At 36.2% G+C, this 5,174-nt stretch overlaps 1 long non-coding RNA gene across 3 annotated transcripts; it reads left to right on the top strand.

The window, feature by feature from the left end:
* Positions 1-325: 325 nt before the first annotated feature.
* On the top strand, positions 326-3,976 carry LOC109766183 (uncharacterized). Of its 3 annotated transcripts, XR_002233553.4 has the most exons (4): positions 326-443; positions 904-938; positions 1,802-1,948; positions 2,103-3,976. It is a non-coding gene; the product is annotated as an uncharacterized lncRNA (long non-coding RNA). The 3 variants fall into 3 exon arrangements; XR_012184343.1 differs by having other exon boundaries at positions 1,802-3,976; XR_012184344.1 differs by having other exon boundaries at positions 904-1,000; positions 1,802-3,976.
* Positions 3,977-5,174: the final 1,198 nt, after the last annotated feature.

Raw genomic sequence — 5,174 nt, 5'->3', positions numbered from 1 at the left:
TTTTGAAGTATTAGCATTGGACTACCATACAGCTCGTTGGCGTCTAATATATTAGCATTGGACTACCATATTGTCTAATATATTAGCATTGGACTACCATATTGTCTAATATATTAGCATTGGGCTCGTCTCGGACTACAATAGCAGCACGCTCGTTGGCCATATATTAGACAATATGGTAGTCCAATGCTGTTTTGAAGTATTCCAATGCTGTTTTGAAGTATTCCAATGCTGTTTTGGATTACCATTAGACAATATGGGTAAACAGCATTGGACTACCATATTGTCTAATATATTGTCTAATAAATATTAGCAAAGTAAAATATGCAGATCTGACATAGAAGACCACGTTCCTCAGGGATCCCAGAATATATTAGACAATATGGTAGTCCAATGCTGTTTTGAAGTATATATTGGCACCATGCTGAAAAAGGACATGACAGGTGAAGTTTTATTATCTATCCTGGTAGAATAATCCAAAGAAGATACGTTTTACCCACCAATTTATATGCCTAACTGTGCTGCTATTGTTACTATTTTCTTAATGGATGCTCCTAAAATTGTTTCGGTGCTCTTCTACCAAGATTGACCAAATGAGTGTTCTGCTAAAGTAAAAGTCATAAGACTGAAATAACATGGGTCAGCCTTTGTACGTCTGCCAGTGCTACAAATTATTTGAATGATATGTCTGCCAGTGCTGCAAATTATTTGAATGAAAGATCTAAAAATACACAGCACATCTTATGTCCACAGTTGTGATGATGATAGGTGCAGAGTTTTGGCCTGTTCATTACATTAATTTGAAAGCTTGTGTTCTTTTGAGCTTACATTATGTAGCATCTCTACTGTAGGTTTGTAAGTAGCTTTCTCCTTTATCTGATGGAAATCATAATTGTTTTACAGGAAGTGAAGACGACCAGTCATCGCGCCATATTCCCGTGAGCTCCATTCATATTACTATATGCTTAAAACATCGTGCTCTCCTTCTCTACATCATGTGGTAGTAGTATTTACTTGCCATTCATGCATCTTGTTCCATCATGTCAGTCATATCTTACATATCGCGCTTAACTGATTTGCTCAGTTCCTCTGCTATGCTTTTCTGTCGTGTTTTTTGAACATTCTTGGTTACTATAGATTATCATGCCATCTTGCTGCAATGCATTCAAACCTGCAAATAGCTTTGTAAACAGAATTATGTTCCCAGGCGTTTGATTGTGCTTACATGTTTCCAAATGGGGCCTCTCTTTGTACATAATTGAACATGGGATTGAACCCATGGTCACATCATATTGTGAGACATGTCTGAAACGTCTAAGCTGGGAAATCAGGTCGATTTATCTGACTACTGAAAATGAGCATCCGAATATCTACAGAACTTATCCACTTCCAGCCAAATATCAATTATAAAAAATCCACCATGTACCATGATCAATTGAATAGTCTTGCTTAAGTTTATGCTTAAGTTTATGTTACCTCCGTATGCTAAATGAATGTTCACTTGTGTAAAGATTTCAAGGAAGTGTGCTTCACGCTTATGTTTCTGCAATATGATTTAGAGTATATGACTTCATTTTCCTACTTTCCCAGTTATAAATTTATTGGCATCAAAGTAGAGCTTCAGGTTTATGGTTCAGTATATTATTGCAAAGTAGTTTATGGCTCAGTATATCACTGCAGGTTCCTTACACCATCAAATTTCAATGTTTTTGTATTTTTGTCGATTGAAGCATTTCTTCGACTATAAAATAGCAGAGATTTCTTTTCTTATCAATTCTAATCCCTTTTTGATACATTGCAGGTTTGGTATCAAACTCTCAAAAAGGAAAAACAACTTTACTCTGTTTTTTGGAGAACCTTCCTGTAGAGTACCTTGACAGAGACAAATATGCGATCAAGGATACATTTGATGGATTTTCACGCAAAACTTGGAGGATATTTTTTGCAGGTTCGTTGCTTGCTTTATTGTTTTCTTACTTTCCGTTCTTCAAGACAATATCTTCCTAGCATTGCTCTATAAATTTAAATCCATCTTTTTGTTCTTTGGATTATCATGGCGTACTCGTCCTGTCTAATCCAAGAAAGGGCCTTCATGTTTGCAGATAGTTTGGTGCTCTCATGGTTATTTTATAGTGATTTTTCTTCTGTTCATTACTTGGTAACCATCTACTGCAGCTTAGCTATTGTCCAGTTGCTGACCTTATGGTGAGTGATTGATGGTGCATGTTTTCCTATTAGTTTCTTTCTATGCCAATGTCTGAATTTTATCTTGCCGTTTTGCATTTCTCCAGGCCTTTCATTCTCACCGTGATTCCCCGAGATGCACTATTAGTAGGCATCCACTTTCTAATAAAAATTTGGCAGTCAACTTGAACGAGTCATTTATCTAGCTACAGCAACCTTCCTTGCTTTTGCAGTCAACTTGAACGAGTCTATACCTGCCAAATATTTACACGTTAGTATAGCCAGAAAGTCAGATGATCGTTCCATGTTGGTTAGCCGTGATAAATCAAATTTCTAGAGTAGCAGATGATTCGTGTCAGGTTTCCTTTAGAGATTGAAATATGTCTTGACTCTAAAATAAGTAGTACAGAGTCCAGTTCTGCATAGGTGAAAGCATACTATCTAAAACTGGACGGCCTTCTAAAGCTCTGAAACTACTATTTGTTGTGTAATCTGTATCCCCTTTTCATACTCTATATATGCTTTCTACTTACTAGGAAAAAATGCGTGAGAGCGATGTCTTGAGGATGCGAATTGCACTCAAATATATGCAGGTTTCTTGCCAAATTAACTGCCACTATTTTATTTCAGGTGCTTCTTCTGTAACTTAGTGTATTTTGCTGGCTCTTCTCATTTCCTGGCGAACTTTTTAGTCTGTACAGTCGAATCGTTGGAAGTTGTTTTCTACTATCTATAGAGGTTTTATCCAAGCTATTAGCTGCCTGACTTGCTTTTTTGAAGTACGCCATCCTGATAGACCAAGTGGACCCACACATTTCCATGGGATTTTAGAAAAATATATGTGAATTTGCATACATTTTCTAAATTTCTATCTTTTCTTATCCATGCTTCCCCATAGATATATAGCAGGCTCAACAAAAATGAATGTCCGATTGTGTTCAAATTTCAAGGAAGTGTGCTTCACGCTTCTCTTTCTGCAATATTTTTCAGAGTATATGATTTAATTTTCCTACTTTCCCAGTTACAATACTGTGTACTTCATTCTTAGCTTTGCTTTGGGAAAAATAGGTATGCAGGTTATCGAAAGCTCCATTTTTCTCCATTATATAGATCATATAGCTTTGTGATCGAAGGTAGGTTGTCACATATGGGATGTTGCTTGTGAAAGTTATATACAGCCATGAGTCCCTGACAAAATAATCGCAACTCATGTTACTAGGATCAGGGAACCTCGACCATTTTTCTGAAACATGTCGCAGCTCATGTTCCTACTTTCCCAGCTACACTATTATGTACTTCATTCTTACCTTCGCTTTTGGAAGTTACATTGCTTTCTTTTCCCTCATAAACTTGCTAACGATATTGGCGAAGTAATCCCCACTTCATATTTCCCATTGAATAAATAACTAATTTAGTTTGTTGAAAAATTGTAGGTCAAGATCCATGAATAGGAGCAAGGCATCACACCAGCTCTGAGAAGAAAAGGATATGAAGACAAAGATAGACCAGTGTTCTGCTCCGAAGCAAAAACATTTTGCGTGTAATAATGAACTGTAATTTACCACAATCTCTCTACAACAGGCCTACCTATTACCAGTCCGTTGCTTGCTTTTGTATTAGGAAGTATGACCCAGTCATATATATTTACATTCACGTTGTTTAGTTATGGTTTGTATGCATGAAAATACCTTTTTAATCTAGCTTCAAAATTCTTATGTGCAGTGAAATTGTATCTAGCACTTTGTAAAGAACAAATGAAACACATTTCAAATAACTCTTTAGTCTAAATTGACACCTTGTGCCATTAGACATCATAATCATAAATGGTTGCTGAAGAGTTTGAATTGGTAAAGTAGTTGCATCTGTTGTTTCAAGTCTGGACTGTTCCTCCATGGTAAAACATAATTTAATTTTCAAAACACTTTGTGTTTGAAATGGACATTGTGGTGTTTGGTGTAATGGACCATATGTGTAACCATGCATGCAGAGAAATCCGAAATAATAGGACAAGAGAAATCTCACCAGTTCAGTATGCTTCTCTTGCCCAAATGAGCAACTGAGGAAGAATCGGGGATAAATAGGCACGATGGATGCAGGCGTGACTCTGAACGGGCCACACAAAGAATTGTTCCTGGGCCGAACTAGGTAGCATATGTACCTTTCAAATACCTATGCTTTCATATACAAACATGTTTTTTTCAAACTCAGATTTCTCACGGTGATAACCATATTTTAAACTAAAAAATGCTTCCTTAGTTGGTCTATGCATGTTATAGAAATATGATTTTTTAACTCAGATTTCTCAGCATGATCAACATATTTTCAATATAGCATGACTTTAACACATGGTCTTTATACTACCAATATCGAATATTTCCTTGCAAAATGAAACTATTTTCATCGACAACATGGCTTTAGTGGGTCTCTGCGTCATTTGGCGCAACGGGTCAACTAGTATTGCAATAATATCAAGTTTCCTCTCTATGTGTTAAAAATCTTGAAGATTTGCTTGTTTTGCCTTCCTATGCTAGTTGATTATTGTTCCCATAAGTTGTTTGATCACGAAATCCCTATGCATAGGAAGTGGGTTAGACTTAAATGTGCTAGTCATATTCTTCATGATGCTCTCTTTATGTTTCAATTCTTATATTTTATGTGAGCATCATTGAAATCATCATGCCTAGCTAGGGGCGTCAAACGATAGCGCTTGTTGGGAGGCAACCCAATTTTATTTTAGTTTCTTGCTTTTTGGTTATGTTTAGGAAATAATCCATCTAGCTTCTGTTTAGATGTGTTTTTATGTTTTAATTAGTGTTTGTGCCAAGTAAGACCTATAGGATCTTCTTGGATGATAGTTATTTGATCTTGCTGAAAATTCCAGAAACTTTCTGCTGACAAAAACAATTGTTAAAAATCACCAGAACGTGATAAAATACTGATTCCAATTGCAGCAGGTCAATAAACAAATTATCTAGGCCGTCCTATATTGG

The sequence above is a fragment of the Aegilops tauschii genome, chromosome 5, assembly GCF_002575655.3.
Source record: "Aegilops tauschii subsp. strangulata cultivar AL8/78 chromosome 5, Aet v6.0, whole genome shotgun sequence".
NCBI classification, from domain to species: Eukaryota; Viridiplantae; Streptophyta; class Magnoliopsida; order Poales; family Poaceae; genus Aegilops; species Aegilops tauschii.
Note: the sequence above shows the minus strand (reverse complement) of the source record. Positions and strands in the feature narration are given on the sequence as shown.